Source organism: Heterocephalus glaber, unplaced genomic scaffold (assembly GCF_053883595.1).
Source record: "Heterocephalus glaber isolate CG9 unplaced genomic scaffold, H.glaber_assembly_v1.0 deba00001572, whole genome shotgun sequence".
NCBI classification, from domain to species: domain Eukaryota; kingdom Metazoa; phylum Chordata; class Mammalia; order Rodentia; family Bathyergidae; genus Heterocephalus; species Heterocephalus glaber.
The window spans coordinates 15,314,927-15,333,607 of record NW_028258357.1 but is presented as its reverse complement, the minus strand read 5'-3'; positions in this window follow the sequence as shown (position 1 = coordinate 15,333,607).

Here is an 18,681-nt window from a genome sequence, read left to right as displayed (position 1 = left end):
ACATAGTCATGTCTGCAACTCACTAAAAATTCCCCAATGAGATTTCCCTTAGCCTAGTCCCCTCCCCAGCTGTGTAAGTGGTGGCTTGAATACAGGTAAAGGTCGACCAGAAATACATTCCTGTCTGTGACCCCTGGCAGTGTTACTTCTTGTGCCTGTTCAGCTAATATTTATGATCCAGGTGCTGTGGTAGGTGATAGTAACACAGGAGTGATTAATATATAGCTCCTGTGCTCAATGAGTACAACATCTAAATAATGAAATTCTGTTCATGCAGAAGGAGGATAATAGAAGCAGAGAACAGAGAGAAGAGGCTGGCTCCTTCTGGGGTGGGTGGCAGGTCAGGGAAAGTTGCACAGAAGTAGTACATGCAATGGCAGAATCTGCATGCACTTTTTTTGTTTTTTTTTGTTTTTACAAACGTAAAACTGAAAGTGCATTTCAACTAATACCACAAGGCTAGGAGTGAGATGCAGAAGAAAACCTTTAACTAGAGAAAATTAACGGGCAACTAATTCTGCTAATTAGCTCAGTAACAATCATGAGGAATCAGGAGACGAAAGAGCAGCTTAATGAAGAAGAAATAGGGCCAGGGATTTAGCTCAGTGGTTTTGCTGCCTGCTGCGCGAGCACAAGGACCTGAATTCGATCCCCGGTACCAAAAAAGAAGGAGAAGGAGAAGGAAAAGAAGAAGAAGAAACAGCATACTAGTCCTGGTTGATAATTAAGGATCTTCTACCATCCAGGATATGGCCCTGAAGAATAAGCTGTATGTCCTAGGTATAACCAGGTCAGCATTTTAAAGTGAGTGAGAATCTAGTATTTGCATCTCTGAGGGAACAGCATTTCTATCTTCTCAGACCTAAACCACTACAGTTGTATCTGGTACCCTTGTTCCTGGTTGCTTTCTCACCACTTCCAACATGAAAGATGCTCATAAATAACAAAGATACAAATAATATAATGATAATAATAATAACAATCATTTATTGAGCTGGGCTTTCTATGTGTCTGGACTGTTCCCTCATGAGTATTAACAAATCTGCCTAAGTAACAGATATCTTAAAGTAGGAGTCTTATAGAAAACTTACATTCTCAGAAATTATAGTCAAGATCAAGTACACCCTCACTCTGGACAACTTCATCCTCTACTATGGCTTTGACTACTATGGATATGCAAATGACCTGTGGATGCTTATATCCCAAGCAAATCTATTTCAGGAACACCACTTTTTTCAAAGATTTATGACACTTGCAAAAGATAAAAATTAATTAATTCTAAGAACCATGGTAATCCATGATATGTGAGGTTTGCAGGGAGCATTTTGTAGGTCTTGTTACAATGCCTAGAATGTCAACTGCTTTCAGAGGCTGTGGACATTTGAGGCATTTATTAACAAATATTCCAGGAATCAAACACTTAAAGCTAAGAGATACGGATTCCTTAGGACAGCCAACTGATCAGTGGGCCTAACTAGGCCCTTAGCTGCCTGTTTGCCTTCCATTTCCAAAGGAGACGAGTACCTGCCAAGAGCAGGGATAAGCACACCTCTTGCTACTATCAGCATATTTGACCCATTTCTCCCAACCAGCGATTCTTCTTCATTGTAAGAATTGTTCTAATGTCTTATTTCTGCTGCTACCAGCCTAGCCCAGATTTTTGTCACTCCAAGCCATTCTCAGCAGGCTCTTTTAAAAACTATTATCCATCATACAAAAATCTACCAAACAGATCCACCCAAATACCAGCTTTATCCTCTACTGGAGAATCTAGACAATTCTCCATTGGTCATTATCTGCACCCCAGTATTCAACATACTTCAAAAGCTGGATCCTGCTAACTTCATTTTTCATTACTCCCCATTTTCTTCACTAAACATAACTTCTTAAGTCTTCTCTCTGAATTCCAGACTCTTCTTGGTTCATTTCCTTTTCTTTTCATTCTTCCTTCTTTCTTACTTAATCTAAAACCTTATACATCTTTCAGATTCTACTTCCCCTTAGAAGGCTTTTAGTAATTTCACCCAACATTCATCTCTCTTTCCAGTACCAGAGGTGAGGGTACTATTAAATGCATTTAGCACTTGATTATATAATTTTATTTTGTTCTCTGTTACAATTGTGTGTGTTTTGTTCCTGTCTCACCACCTCTTGCTTCTAAATATAAATCTCTTAAGAGAACAAGCCTTGTCATAATCTTAATTTGTATTCTGTACGGCATTAATCATGCACTGGAAACATAAGAAATACTTCCTCAATTATTAATTGGAATACAACCAAAATGATAATTATAAATGGATGTCATTCAATGACTAAAGAAAACCGAAGAGGAACTTCCTTGATAATACTTCATTTGCATTAATTTTAAGAAAGTTCCTACCATGAGTAGCGTAATTCTATCTTTGTATTATTTTATAATTTAGTCCTTTTCCATCATTTCAGACTACCTCCCCACAAATGAACTCAAAGACTTCTTTTCCCTAAGAAAGGATGGGAGTAAAGAAATGAACATGACTGTTAAGTTCCATATCTACAAACTCTAGGGATATGTCGCCTCCATGAATGTGTTACACAAGAGTGCAACATTGTCCTCCTAGCTGACCCTCTATTGCCTTCTCAGCTTGCATACTTTGATGAAGTGAGTAGTCATTTTGGAGATGCCCACATTGCAAACAACTGAGAGTGGCCTTCACCCCACAGGAAGCTCAGCACTGAGCCCCAAAGCCCAGTGCCCTTGTAGAAGTGGGATTCTGCCAGAAAACTTCCAATCCCAGAAGCAGGTCCTTTCCTGCTTACGCCTTCAGACAACAGCCAGCCCTGACTACCACCTTGGGAGCAACCCTAGGAGAGATGCAATGCTATGATCAGATTACTGATCCACAGAAACTGTGAGATGATAAATGTGTGTTACCTTCAACCAACCAAGTTCATAGTAATTTGTTATGCAGCAATGGATAACAAATATGGGATGTTAAAGGAATGGGCTTATGATTCAATGGCTGACATTAAGATGTGCAAGGTGTGGTTGAAAATTTAAGTCATGTTTAAACTTTTAAAAATTTATTACCATTTGTTCCCCTCAAAATATCTCCCCTTGCTTTAAACACACTTATCCCATTGTTCTTGCCACTTTCTGAAGCAGATCTGGAAGTGCTGTTTCATGAGTGTCTTTCGTTGTGCTATCATGGCTACCTTGATGTCTTGAATCTATACCTTTGACGGTCATTTTGACTTTGGGGAAGACTCAGAAGTTTCACAGACCAAGATCTGGTGAAAGGTAGATAAGGACACACAGTAATTTTTTTAGAAGCCTGCCTTTCTTTTGGATAGTATTTAGCAGCAGCACTTACCATGTGTTTTAATCTTATCTTGTAAACACACTCACAAAAGAAGACTTCAGAAATTGCTTTAGAAAGTCACAAGAATGATGAGATAAATAAATGTGCTTGAGGTGAAGAGGAGTATTTTGAGGGAGGTCAAAGGCAATGTGCCTTTTGTGCAATAATTTTTAAAAATTTAAACATTCACTGTATGTTTTGATAACATCATGGTACCTGTCTAAAGAACAAACTCAAGCTCCAAATATTCATTATAGACTCCCTCCTATCATGAAAGTCATGCCAAAATACAGAAGAGACTAAGAATGTTTTATGTGATGCTTGGTAGAAATTTCAAAGTATAAACTACTATCATTAAGAAATCACATTACAATTTTGTTTAAAATCTTGGTCCTAACATTCAAAAGTAAAGTTTAAAATTTAATTTGATCACATTGTTTTTCTTTTTGTAGTGCTGGGGATCAAATCCAAGGCCTTCTGCATGCTAATCAAGTACTCCACTGCTGAGCTACATTCCCCAGCCCAATGTGGTCAATTTTAAGGCTCCACATATTTTCAAAGTTGCTAATGCTACATGTAACACTATGGCCAGCATTTCGTGGCTAAATGTGAGAACTGTATTTGATCTACATTAATTGGTAAACATCTAGATACTTAATGAGAAAGAGAGCTGAAGAGATTGAGAAACAAATCAGTAGAGACTCACTAATTAGGGAAAAAAGTCTGACTTTTCTACAGGTTTACTTTCTACATCTCACATCACTGCATAATTAGCTCTTTTGTGGTTTTTGTTTGTTTGTTCTGGCAGTTGGAAAAACCCATGGACATTTTGAATTACTTAAAAATATGTTACTTACTTGGGGAAACAGGGATGCCTAGGCTACTGGATTTCAAGAATGGGGGTAGGGGCTCAAAAAAAAATAGGGAGTTGAATAGATAGATTATACAGGAAACTTCATTTTTGCCAAGTTTCAGACACTAAAAAGAATCTCTGCACTATCACTATTTCATACAGAATCTTTCAATCTGAAATAGCAAAGTCATATTCTCAAAATAAAAAAGCAGAACTTTAATTTCAATAATCTTTTTGTAAAAAGTCACTACATTTTCTTCTTTATCTCTTTTCCTTGTGGCTCATCATAACCTGTGGGAACCCTGGGCGAGATGGAAGTCCTGACAGAACAAGACCTAAGAGACTCTGAACATAACCAGGCAGGAGAGAGACAGCGTAGGAAACATGCTGGCCTTAGGCTCACAGCAGACAGGATGTCTTCTGGCTCTTGGAGTCTATAAAAGCATCCTGCCCCACCAGATTTCCCTGACACCCTGCCATGTGCCTGAGAGATAGCCTCCTGCCCTTATCATGCTTCCTTGGCATCTGGCATGAGGTGGAGGAGGACGTGCTCTGCCTGAGAGTGACTGAGGATAACCCCACAGTCAGTATAATATTGTTAGCATGGTGGGCTTTGTCAATAATGCTAGGTTCATGTAAGTTCACAAACTCCCCCTCCAGATGTGAGTGTGCAAAGAACCCCAGTTAGTTATCACACTTGACCACTCCCCAAATTCTAGGAAAGTAAAAGAGAAACCAACCCTGGATCTCACAGCTGTAGCCATCTCTGGCTTTGCCCACCCTCTGTTATTAAGGAAGCACTTTCATTCCTGGAGTTGTCATCTCTGGGTGCTGCCCCTTTGAAACTCTCCCAAGTGTACTTTAACCCAACTTAGAACAGATGGATCCTTTTTATGAGTCAAAGTTGCTAGTGAGTTTTCTTATTGGCCTGTTCCCACTCTGTGGAGTGTACCTTCCCTTTAATAAATACCTTTCTTACTGCATCTGTTTCTCCTGCTTGATTCTTTGTTCAGGCCGCAAGAAATGTGGCTATTGGCCGAGACTGACACCACTTGTCCAGGAACAATCAGACTAACTAGGCCAGTGGTGGAGAACCTATGGGATGCATGCTACAGCTGGCTGTTTATTGTCATTGAAAGGTCTAAAAGGTTCACCATCACTGGCCTAGGTGATCCCAAGAAAGATCTGTCTTGGTTAGGAAATTCAAGGTGAACTTTTCTTTATAAACTCTAGATATATCAGTAACAACAACAGAAAGTAAGTTTAACAAAGCCTTTGCGTTTCTTTCAACCTTGTTTTAAAGTACAAATTAGGGGCTTTTAAAACATAGTGATTGTCACGTTCAGACATTTTTACCAAATTCTTCCTCATTCCTTCATAGGTTAAAAAATGCTACTATGATCACTGACTCAGCTGTCTCTTCTACCAGCAATGCAGGTGCCTGGGATGCAGAAGTAGCACTTCAGCCACCACACTTTCTAGGCAGCCACCATCTTGGAGGATGCCACAGAGAATCTGAGGAACAGCCAACTTCAGAGGCCTCCAAACTCAAGCTTACCATGCCCAGGGATGGCAAATAGCACCTCCACCTTTTACACCCCTCTCTAATGAGCAAAATCCAGTCCTCAAAGGATCTGCAAGTCCCCAAAGACCAAGACTCTTTGCTGAACTCTGACAGCAGAAATTCATTGCAGCATTTGATCTCCACATATATCAGTGACTGTGCAGGTGGTTCAGCACCAATGTTTCCATTACTCTGAAATAGATCACGGAACATAATTGGAAAAAGCTCAACCATCCCACGATTGAGCTGCTGTCTATTTCCTTGGAGGTGACCTCTTGTGATGCCTGGGTACTCTTTTAGAAACTTCGGGAGCTGTGGCTAAAGGAGGCACACAGCCATCTGTTGTGGAAAAGAGCAGTCCCTGAGACAAATATCAGGGCTAGAATTAAGCTGATTGGCAGACATTAAAATGCAATATAATAGTGTACTTGTGGCAGTGGCCCTCTCCTGCAGTTGGCTCATGAGGAATAATGATGGCTTACCGAGGAGAAGCGGGACTCAGCTGCTTGATAACATTGTTGCACTGATGGTTTGAAGTGGCCCCACTGTTGCCTGCATTTGGCTGGGAACAGCAGCCATTCACTCATTCAGGCAGGGTGCTGAAAACTGACACAACCCTGCCCAACAATGTCCATTTTCAAAGGCTTAAATACAGCCTTCTCTGCCATCTTTTCCATTGTCACTCTTCTCCCACTGTTTATATAATATGACCAGGAGTGGGACTGTAAACTAATATTACATTCAAGAGCCTCAAACAACAAACACCAGGGCTGTGTTTTCCAGGGAGAGGATTACCAGGCTTCCTACAGAGGCAGGCACGCCATGGCACACACAGCCACCTGCCTAATTAAAGCAGTCCTTTCCGGGGAAAAGAACATTGCCACAAAATAATGAATTAATTTGGCATTTCTTTCAGTGTCCCTCAGCACACAGTGTGCTCCCCTAAGCATGAAAACAGCACATCTTCACAGAGCCATTTCTGAAATGATGTGCCTACTCATAGAAAAGATCAATCTGAGTAGATTCAAACACCAAGAGGCCATTCAACATGGAAACTTTTCCACCAGTTCAAGACAGATCGCCAACTGGTTTTCAAGTCCAGGACAAACCATTATCCTCGTCCCTATTGCAGCTCATAACTGCTCTCTCTCTCTCTTTCCCTTGACTGCTGTGTGGACACACACACAGACACACACATTTATTTATAGCTTTTTGTTGAGTGAAGCCAAAGATCTTGCTAGGTCAGCATAAAGACTATTGCTGTTTAGGTGAAGGAAAAAAAGTGTTCTGTAATATAGAGAATAAAAACAGAAAGTTATTGAACATGACTTTTGCCTGAGAGGCTATATTTGTGTTGCAGAAAGAAAAGAAGAGAAGAAATGGGATTATAAAAGGTGTGGGGATTATCGAGAGAGAGAAAACAATTGATGAAAATGCTAGTTGGTGGGTCGTGGGTTGAAGGCCACAGATTTTAGCAGTGAAAGGCTAGACTCAGTGTAAAACAACCAAAATGAAATCAGAGCTTGAAAGTACAGTTAACAGACTAAGGTCAGAAACAGTGCATTGAAACAAGGAAGTGATAATTATAAACAGCCAAGGAGAGAGAACAGAAATTCAGAGGGCAAAATGTTGTACTACTGAGAAGGGAAGCTGGGACTCCTTGAATCAAGAACGAGAATGAAACACAATCCTCCAATACTAGGGCACATTAAGTAGAAAATCAGACCAGAATCTATTTCTTCACCTTGTATACTGTGTTTTTCTTCTTCTTTTCCTTTTTCTTCCTCTTACTTCTTTCATTCTTAGATCAAATGCTGTTGCCACTGAATTTCCCTGGTTGGTTTTTGCCTGGCATCTACCACGGAAACCTTACTGTCAAGACAGAAAAATCCCTTAAAACCATATTCCAGGATTCTCTGCATCTTCCTTGCCAGTAACTTTTGATGCCACAGACATGGTACTTATTATTACCATCCTCCATTTCTAACAGGTACCTGAGAAAAGTTTATTCTAAGTAATGTTAACACTTATCAAATCAGGAAGCATGCTCGTTAGCATGGTGGACGACAGCCCAACACTAAGAAGCAAAGGGTTTATTAGAACAGTGGTTCTCCAAAGTGGTTGCTCATTAGAATTTTCTGGTCAGATTTTTAAAATCCCCCAGTCCAAGCTACATTGCAGGAAAAATAAATGAAAATTCCAGGGCGTGAGATACAAGCTTTTAGGTTTTTTCTGCCTTTTTTTTTTTTTTTTTTAAGTGTGAGAGCCACTAGCATTGAGCAATCCCATTGAGAATTTCCCACTGACTTTGATTAGTTCCACACCTAGATGGCACTCCCAACCTTATCCTGTGCAATCCCTCAAAAACTGCCTGGTAGACTGAGGGAAGCTCCAATGTCAGTGATACCAAATCAGCCCTGGCTCAGCCCTTCAATTGGCAGAGCCACTCCAAGTACTCAGAGTCAAAGCTTCTTGCTAAGACCAATGGAAGTTGCCTCAGAAAGCAAGTTGCACATTGAAGTTTGCAAAATCCCACCCCTGAAATAAACATAAGCTTCTTATTCCCTAACACCTAACCACACACACACACACACACACACACACACACACACACACACACACAGAGGAGTGGGAGGAAGACAAAGAAAGAAAGAGATTTTCCTAAATGCTATTGCATTTATCATTTTAAGATAAAAAGGAGGGAATTTTACAGGCAAACAAACAGAAATGATTTTTTGCCCTTTAGGAATTTTGCTGTGGGCTTTAACACTCTCCCTCAATGAGAAGTAACCTGCTGACATTCAGGGGTTGCTCTGACCTCACAGGCTCCATTTTTGTTCTGAGGGACCCAAATAAGAATGTCTTAGTCCTAGACTCATTATCCTTTATAGCTACACTCTAGAAGTCTATTAACTCTGAGTAGAAAGTAATTCTAAAAATTTCCTGCTTGTTTTTTTTCATATCAACTGAAGTCATAAAGGTTGACTGAGCTCTTTGTTAATCCAATCACAGAAAATGATACTAGATACATAATGCTTTCTATATTGTTAAAAATTTGTTACGTGATCTGCTACAACACATTTTTCTACAGTAAATTTTTATGCCACCATTTTCATTAGGGCAATTTTGTTAGTTCCTGACTTTAAAACTAATGTCTAAGCTATAATGCCACGATTTCATAAAGCTCCTTTACACAATTCCCTCCACTCCTTATTTCCTAATTCTTATAATTCACCTAAATTATTTCAGCATTTGTTTTCTACCCCTATTTAAAAAAATACTTGGAACTGCTCCCTAAAGCATAGTGAGTGAAGTCCAATCTCCACAGGCTGGCTTTTGAAATATTACATAATCAGATCCCAAGCTTCCTTCTTGGTCTCCAAGATACCTGATTTCTCACCATCTCTGGGATCTGCCATGCAATTCCCTTTCCAATGAGAGTTGTTGCCCCTCTTCTCTACACTAGACTGGTTGGGAAAAGGGGATGCCCTGGCTTGATCTTCAGTTATGAGTCACAATTTTTGGTCCCCTTAAGTGGGCTGGAAGGGATGTGCCTCTTGAAATTGTTACACAATATTTATGTGTGTCCATGATAGGCTATAATTTTGGGAGCCTGTGAAGAACCATGCCCCCAGTATTTATGCCCTTGTGTTGATTCTTCTCCATGAATCTGAAGTCAAAGGAAGTAACTGCTAGTTGTGGCTCAAGCATTAAGATATTATGCTCTGAGGGAAACCAGCTGCTATGTAAAACTTCCAACTGTTCTGAGATCACCAGACTGCTAGGAAGTTCAAGCAGACTTACAAAGAGGCCCACGAGGAAGATCACTGAAGCTTTGGCCAAAAGTCAGCACCCAGTACCAATTGCCAGCCATATGAGAGAAGCCATTTTGGAATTCCCAGCCAGCCCAGTGTCCCAGGGAAACCAGATGTGGCAGAAGGTTCACCTGTCAACCCACACAGTCATGAGAATTAAGGGGGAAACGTCCTGAATAAAACAAAACAAAACAAAAAACCCTAAACCCTATTATTTTGGTTTTGGCTTTGGTGATTTGTTCAAAGTAATATATAACATAATGATGACTTTGTGGTAGAGAGGAAATAAGCTGTGAGAGTGTATATCCATTGGCTCCTCTATTAGCAGTGAAGCAACCAATGAAATCTTTATCCCTCAGTGATCAGGCATGGTAGTTGGGCTTGGGAGCATGATTCAAAATAAGCATCAAGGGAACAGGGAAAGATGCCAGCTGGAAAGGTATGTAAGTAGCACGGTGTCCCAAATGTAGATAAGAATTTGGAATAAAATGTAAACATCTGGGCAGAGCCTTTCCTTGTTTTGAAAAAGCAAATCAGATAGACAGTAGGCAGTTTCTGGAGATGCTGAACAGGAGCAGGTTGCCTATCAGCTAGAGTTGTTGTCCAGAGGATCTGAGCAGTGGGTTCAAGAGCAATCCACACAACTGGTAAAGTCCTTCCTCACTCAAGGATTTCCCAACACTTCCTGGCTTTTGACTTTGGTGGAATTAATTAGTTATTGTTACGGTTTATATCTAAAAATGTCCTCCAAAGCCTCATGCATTCCCAGGTAGGGTTTTTAGATCACAGGTGTGTGATGCTGGATCATGAACATGCGATGAATGGATCTGCCCATTGATCAGATTAGCATGGTTCTGAGTGTGGTTGAATGGATTACTGAAGCCATAAAACCTGCCCTGAATATGAGTGGCACCATCCAATAGGCTTATAGCCTGAATGGTACAAAAAGGGAAAAGGAGGCTTGCTGTTACTTTTTTCTACCTACCCTGCCATGGACTGTTTCTCCTCTGCCATGCCCTCTGGGATGCTGCCCTAACTTGGAGACAGATAACTATGCACTGAAACTTCTACAAACTGTGAATCAAAATAAACCTTTCCTCCTTTAACTTGTGGATATTGGGTATTTTGTATCAGCAACAAGGAAGTAACTAAGAAAGCTATTTTTGTGTCTTGGTCTCTTCATCTATAAGAATGACTGTTTTAAAGATTATATGAAAATCACACATCCAAAATACTTAGCACAATGTTATCCATTATTGTTATCATTATCATCATCATCATCATCATCATCATCATCATCATCATCATCATCATCATCGTATCTCCATAAACTAAGGGTAGCAGTACCTCTTTCTTTTGGAGAGTCAAATCCAGAAGATACTGTGAATTTTATGGCTCTGCATGATTAGGTACATCTGAAGATTGCTCCATTAAAATTGAAATATACATCTTTATACTGCATGGGCATGTAGTAATTTCCACAGATAACATCAAGTAAGCCTATTGGAATATGTTGTTGAAGGTTAGGTCTTACTCTTCACATTTATTTTTGGCTTCCCTGACACACTGATCATTATAAAGTTAAATTCTATTACCGATTTCTCTACACAGCCAACATTTCTCTTTGCAATAGAGATAGTGATCACACACATACACACACACACACACACACACACCTTATAGAGCTTACTTATGTAAGAAAATTCAAATAGTGGAACAGTCAATATATACACAATTTTACAAGCACAGTTACTTAAATTTATGTCAGCTTAATTGGGCCAAAGTGTGCAGATATTTGGTTAAAAACATTGTAGATGTTTCTTTTAAGGGTATTTTGCATGGAATTTCCAAAAGAAGTGGTGGACTTTGAGTAAAGCAGATTAGCTGGGCCACATATGGAGGGTACTGAAGCAATCAGTTAAAGGCCAGAATAGAACAAAAGACTCACCCCTCCCAACAAAGAGGGAATGCTGTTAGCAACCAGCTTCCTGATCTCCTGACTTCAGCTGCAGTGTTGGGTCTCAGTCTTCAACTTTCCTTCCCATCTTGTAGATTTTAGACTTGCCAATTTCCATAATTGCACCTCTCTCTCTCTCTCCCTCCCTCCCTCTCCCTCTCTCTCTCTGTCTCTCTGTCTCTCTGTTTCTCTGATACACACACACACACACAGAAACACACATGTACACACAACACAAATATACACACCCTATTTGTTTTGTTTCTTTGGGGAACCCTGACTAACGCACTAGATATTTTTTTTTCTAAATTCTTTAATCGGTACATTTTATGTATACAATTCATTTACATTTCTCATTGGGTGTTTGTACATGTACATGGTGTATCTTGGTTCTTATTTTTATCCCCATTACCTGTGCACCCTTCACCCCCTCCACCCTTCCCTATTTACACAGACATCATTTCCATTTTTTTTTCTTTTCTCATAGTTTTTCCTCTCCCTCCTTTCCTTCCCCTTCCCCTTCCGTCATCCCTTCATCTTTGGACCTTTTCATACTAGATATTTTTAATTTTCATATGATGTCCCCACTTGAGGGCCTAGGATAATTGATAATTATTTATGGAAGACCTAGGCAGTAGCTGTAGATCACTACCCTTGGGGCCAAATTGTTTGTTGGCTGTGAATTTATGAAAAATACTTTCAGGAAAGCATTTGGAGATTAAGAAAAGCATTAAATCAAGCCTGATGCTCTTTGCATTGGGAAGTTCAATCTTCTGTGGCAGCGCCATTTTGCTTATCACATCATGGAACACTTCACCTACAGAACAATAGTCTCAGATTCTTGTAATATCTACATTTTGCCCCGGGCTTTTTATGAGCACAGCAAAATCTGCTGTCTCTGAGATAATATTCTTTCTACATCACCCATATCCAAAGGCCTTTGGGTACTATGATGCCTAGTATTTCTCCCATATTTTAGAGCTCTCTGTGTTGTCAGAAAGGCTCTGTCATACATATTCAGGATCCATTTGCCTGGAAGACAAATGCAGTCAAGAGCATGCTGTGGGGAGAAGTGTTTCCTATCTATTCTTCATGTTCCATTCCAGATAATAACCACTTTCTGTCTACTCTTTAAATGAATATTTCTAGACCACTGGAATATTTTAAAAAATCACTAAAAACCAAACTTATTACTCATCTAGTTCTAATTTTGCATCTTACCTTGGTTTAATGACAGACTTCTTTCTCACTGCGTTTGCTTGTTATTTTTCACTTTCTTCTGTCCTTCCCTGTCTACTCATTGTTAATGTCCTTTGTGAAGTTTTACTCCAAAGCTTTGTCTCATAGTTCCCTCCCTCCTCTCAGACCTCTTTTCTGCTTGATTACAGAAAGCATTCTATTGTTTTATATCAGCTTTTGCCACTGAAGCTGTTTTACCTTGGTTGTAAGAACATAACCTCTGAATTTATGCTCCCCCCTACCAAGATCTATATTATTTTTACTCCCCACTTCTAAAACAACAGTTTCCTATTATCACCTTTTTCATAGCCTTTTTCTCAGTAGTTGAGAAGATTAGAAAAATTAAGCAAAATAGTGATGGTTGCCGGTGGTTCATTACCATTCCTTAGCATTATTAGTCACAGGTGATGTGAATACCAAGTAATATGCCACATTTCTGATTGTATAACCTTCAAATCTTTAATGTCTCCGCTTTCAGTTTGTTCATCTGTAAGGAAAATTTTATAACAATAATAATATGTGCCCGGGAGGCCTGGAGCTAGGATTACATAAGATTAGCATATTCAAGCACATTATAAACTATGAAAGTGATAATATGAAGGTTAGTATCCAGTCATGAAGGTGTGGATTCACTGGGAGAGTTCCTGTGGATTAAAATTAAATTAAAAACTCTGCCATAACAAGTAAATAAACTAAACAGCACACAATTACCAAACTTAGTCTCAATTGTGCTACATTCTTTCTGTCACCTAGAAACTAATTAGTACGACATAATCACATACTTCCTGCCCAGTAAACATACAAGTCCCAGAGGAACAAATGATTTGTATCATGAATCACTGGCCCCCGCTTACTGGTAATTATCATATAAATGAGGTGCTTCACATTGACCTCTGATTCCCTAGTTCTTTTCTGAGACAGCAAAGATGCACCAGTTATGCAAAAACTGGATAAAATTTAAATTACTTTTCTAGCTTGAGTCTTCTGGATATTCTTTGTTTGAGGTGGAAAAAAAGGGCTACAACAACAATAAAACAAACCTATCAAAACAGGTAGTAAAACACTAAAATGTTAGCATATAATGGTATATGTAGAAATAGTTCCAAAAATTAAAAAGAAGATTCAAGAACAATTTGGAACAAAGGGCCAAAAGTAACCCATTTGCTTTAGCTTATGGAAGTTCCTCTACACAAACTCTTAGGAGCCAGAAAGAAAAGCACTCAGCTCCAGTCCTGATTAGCTTATATCATTCTGTCATCCACTTTACTCTTTCTACCAATACTTTCCTTGTACAAACAAGCAATTAGGTTGGGTGATTTTGGGGTTCAACGTTCCTTTAATTTGATATACTCTAAATGTCATTTCAGTCATTCTCAGCATTTGCTATGCGCTGGAATTATTGGAAAAGCCCTGAAAAATACTGATAGTACAGGACTGTCCTCCTCACCCAGAATTTGTGAAGCAATTGGTCTGGATGTACCCTGGACCTCAAGAATTTTAAAAGCTCGTGGGTGATTCTAATTTTCAGCCTAGATTTTAAAAAAAAAGCACTGGTTAGTTGCTACATACCTCTTTCACTGTGGATTCCTCCTCTTCTTTTCCTACCTCATAGAAGCTAAACTACCTATCTGAGGATCCCTTCTCACTAAAACATGGAGAGGTCAAGGTGCTCTTGCCTAAGGGTGGAAGCCGTCCGGCACGTGCAGTGGAGGCCTTGGTGAGCACAGGCACACAGGAGTGGCATGATACAGCATCCTTATTTGTTTTTTCCCTCGTTCCTGGTGCTGAAGACCTCCAAGACCTGCAACAGCCCTCCCTGCTTACCAAATATCAGAATACCACAGAAAGAACTTCAATAACTAAATTTTCTGAAGTAAGATTTCCAAACTATTCTACTAACTGAATAAAAGTACATGAGGGCAAAGAATCCATCACCATTATTTTTCCAATACTTAAATATTTATTCAATGAAGAGGCAAATTGGTCAATTTTCCAAAGGGCATTGGTTTCTCCTGCTCCTCCTCATCCTCTTTCCTCTTAAACACACACACACACACACACACACACACACTCATCTCTTCACCAACTCTGCTACTTACTAATATAAAGGATCTTCCTATCTCATGGGCATGTCTTTTCATTTCTCTCCGTTACAGGAACGCCATTACTTATCACTAGAGACACTGCTGAACAGATGGGGTCACATACATAATGTCATATGGAAAGTCTCCATAAAACATTAGTTGGATACATGAATAAATGGACTCCTACATGAACTTGAAGTATGATAAAAGCAATATCAAGAAATGATAAAATCAGAGACAACATATCCACAAAGCTGTCTTTGTGGGTGTGCACAGCCACCTGAGGCTGGGTTTTGCAGCCCCTAGTGAGAGCCTCCAGCCAGCTACAGGAGGCTTCCCAAATCAATGAGGAGATGAAAGCAAAAATTTTTATCACACTGAGACTTCGCCAGAGGAGTCTCTGCTTATAGTGCCTACCCGCCTAGCCCTTGATTTCAGTGATAATTATGTGATGGACAAGGAAGGCTAGAAATAGAAGAGAAGAACAATATTCCATCAGCCAATGTTCCTAGTCAATCAGAATAATTCATGTATTTTCTCTTTCAAGAGGAAAATGTGGGCTGGAGTGTGGTTGAAGCCTGAAGTTGTCAGTGAACCGGGAAAAAAAGAGTCAAATTGCACATGCTGTAGTCTTCCTATCCATCAGCTTCAATATAATAACAGTGTCTTCTTCCTCATTTTGTCCATACAGTAGAATATTCAGAGGATTTTGAACAACATCGTCAACTACCCACCTGATTACTGAACAAGTCAGTCTGGCTTTGGCATGTTTTTCCTCAGTCCTCACTGATGACTTGAAGACAGGAGGTTAGAAAGTACTTAACAGTAGATAAGACTGTTGAACTGTCTGGTGTCCCACTCTTACATGCCTTTATAAACCCATTCAGCATGAAATAGTTTTTAACCCAACTAATCATCCAGGAGAATTAGAGTGAAGAATGACTCATGATTAAAAAAACCTCAAGGGGGCTCCTCATAAGGCTCCCATGTGTGAGCTGATTCCCGAGGCCCACTCCCACCCTATCGCATTCACCACTCCAGAAGGAAATGGAAGAAGACATCCAGAACAAACCACAGGCTCTGACAAAAGCAAAGCACTCTGAAGATGAAAATACATCTGAAGATACACTCTGAAGATGAAATCCCATCTGAAGATGGGAAATACCTCAACATTTTTCCTGTGGAAACCATGTTTGCCCAGGACTCCCATCGTGAAGGAAGGAGGGTGAAGGGAAACCAAGCCCTCCCCAGGAAATAGGTGCTTCGTTTCCCTTGAAGAAGGCCGTATGTGGTGAAGGAAAACATTACATGAACCTGAACGGTAATTTTCTAAATGAGTGGCAATTTTCTTAGTGAGTCGTGCCCCAAGCCTTCTATGAAAATAATTATGTAGAATTTCAGAGGCAGTATCAAAGCCTGAGAGGCCAGAAATGACTTGTCCACTGTCACACAACAAACTTTAGAGATTTGCATCTGCTTTTCATGCTATTGGACTACACTGGTGACTATCAAGGGGGAAAATGGAACTGGGGAAGGGGCCTGGGCCCAAATAAACAATTGGAACAACCACCACATATTTCCTACTACAAGCAGCCAGGTGAGCTCTTGGCTCTTACACGAGACACTGACTGAAATGGTCACATTTTATTTCTGCCCTTTACATCCTGGCTACTGATTATTCACAAAGGTTGAATAATCCAGAGAAAGAGGATTTTTTTAACTTCTCAGAAGGAGAGCCTACATTAATCATAGTCAACTCTAAAAGGAATTCACTGAAACTGTAGTTTTCACAGGAATATCAGAAAAGCTTCCTTTTTATGATCCCCTATTTTTACAAGTTACCATACAAGTTAGAAAGCAGTGGCAATGGTTTCACCAGGGTAATGTTTTTGGTTTTTGTCTGATTGCTTCTCTAGTGGAGTGGAGTCAGGTTTTTCCAGCTGTTCCCTCTTTTTACATTCTCACTCAGGATTTCTTGAAAGACATGGGAATGTAGAGAGTGGTTGCTATGTGATTCTCAAGTCCTCATAAGCAGGGGAAAACATAATCACATAAGGGAAAGTGGATAGGCCTGAGAATCACAAAATCTTGTGTTCCAATCCTTGCCAGGAATCGTTGAAGAAATAAGTTTACAAGATGGCAGTGTACTCTTTATCTCTTTTGAACCAAAAGCACAGTGCCAGCCTCAAATGGCTCCTGTACTCATTAGGGAAAACATTCAACACATAGAGGTTTCCTCCTTCATGAGCCCTCTCCTCCCCTCAAAATTTTAATCAGTACAAATCCAACAGCATCAGATGGTTTAAATTTTGTGGCAATTTTAGAAAACTTAGCCAAACATGCCACGAAAGTGTTGTGAACAAGAATGTCAAAAGGGAAGTATCATAAGGAGGCTGGGGAGAAGGATAGCAAGGGGCCTTGTCCTGACCCTGCTGTTTAGACTGAACCTGAGGCCGGTGCCTGCCTGGAGAGTTTCTCTATTTGAAAAAGCCAGTAAAAAAAATTGTACTCAGTATTCTGACTTCACACTTTCAGTGGGTGAATAAAATGCTGTGCTTAGTGATGAAAGTGTAAAGTGGAATTCTTTACCATAATATAACAAAAAAAAATGAGTAATCTTGTTTTATCTTCTCTCAACTTTATGCATGCCAAAATTTTTTGTACAAGAATGTTCTATTATTTTCTTGAACAAAATCTACATGACGGCTATGTTTTAGCTTCTATATAGTATGCACAGGTATCCAAATATATGTAAAAAACATGAGAGGATGAAAGACGTCTTTGAAAGAAGAAGCATTTAATATTTATTTTCTATTTACTTATTTTTGTGGTTCTGAGCATCAAGCCCATGGCCTTGTGTATGGCAAGAAAGTGCTCTACAACTAAAATTTATTTAGAACTTTTCTGTTTTTCAAGGTTTAAAAACCACCAAAGAAGGAGAAACTTCAAAGTCCCCTTGACAATCTTTAGAACTGGATGAAAGTCAATTATTCATAGAACATTATTAGCAATAGCTAATGTTTATTAAGCAACTATCATGCATCAAGCATAGTCCTAAATTTGTATTTTTAAATTTCTTTTGTCCTCAGGATGGTTCTCATTTAGGTCCCCAAATTACTTTTGTTTTTGTTTTGGTACTGGGGATCAAACTCAGGAATTCAGCTTGTGAGGCAGGCGCAGTGCCACTGAGCTAAATCCCTGGCCCCAAAGTACTTCTGTTTTGCAGATGAAGAAGATGAATATCAGAGAGGCTAAATAGTATATCCTTGGCTGTAGAGCCAGTAAGTGGTCAGAATTTGAATTCAGGCTATGTGGAGTTGGCCAGAATTTTCTCTCTTCACTGCTGCACACTTCTATTTTCATTTTACATTTCAGGTAATCAATCCTATTGATGAATCCAGCTCAAAACTTTTCCAGGCATGGAAGGAAAGGAGAATATAAAGTAAATACAAGAGACAGCGACCCATCTCAGGTGTGGTGATGCATGCCAGTAATCCCAGCACTGTGGGAGGCTAAGGCAGGAAGGTAACAAGTTGAGTTCCACCTAGGCATATTAGCAAGACCTTGTCTCAATATGTAAAAAAAGAATAATAATGGAAAGTTCTGGAGATGTAGCAATCCCTAGTACTGCATAAAAAAATTCAGTAAGTCCATAAAATTAGATAATTTATAAAACAACATACACATACATCTTAATATGGTAGCAATTCCATATCTAGTGTTAGGGAAAAGACTGACTACAAGGAATAGGGCTAATGTTAGAGGTAGTTTGTGACCAAAAAATAAAACAAACAGAATGGGTTGTGAGAGAGGAAGATCTGAGTATATGTG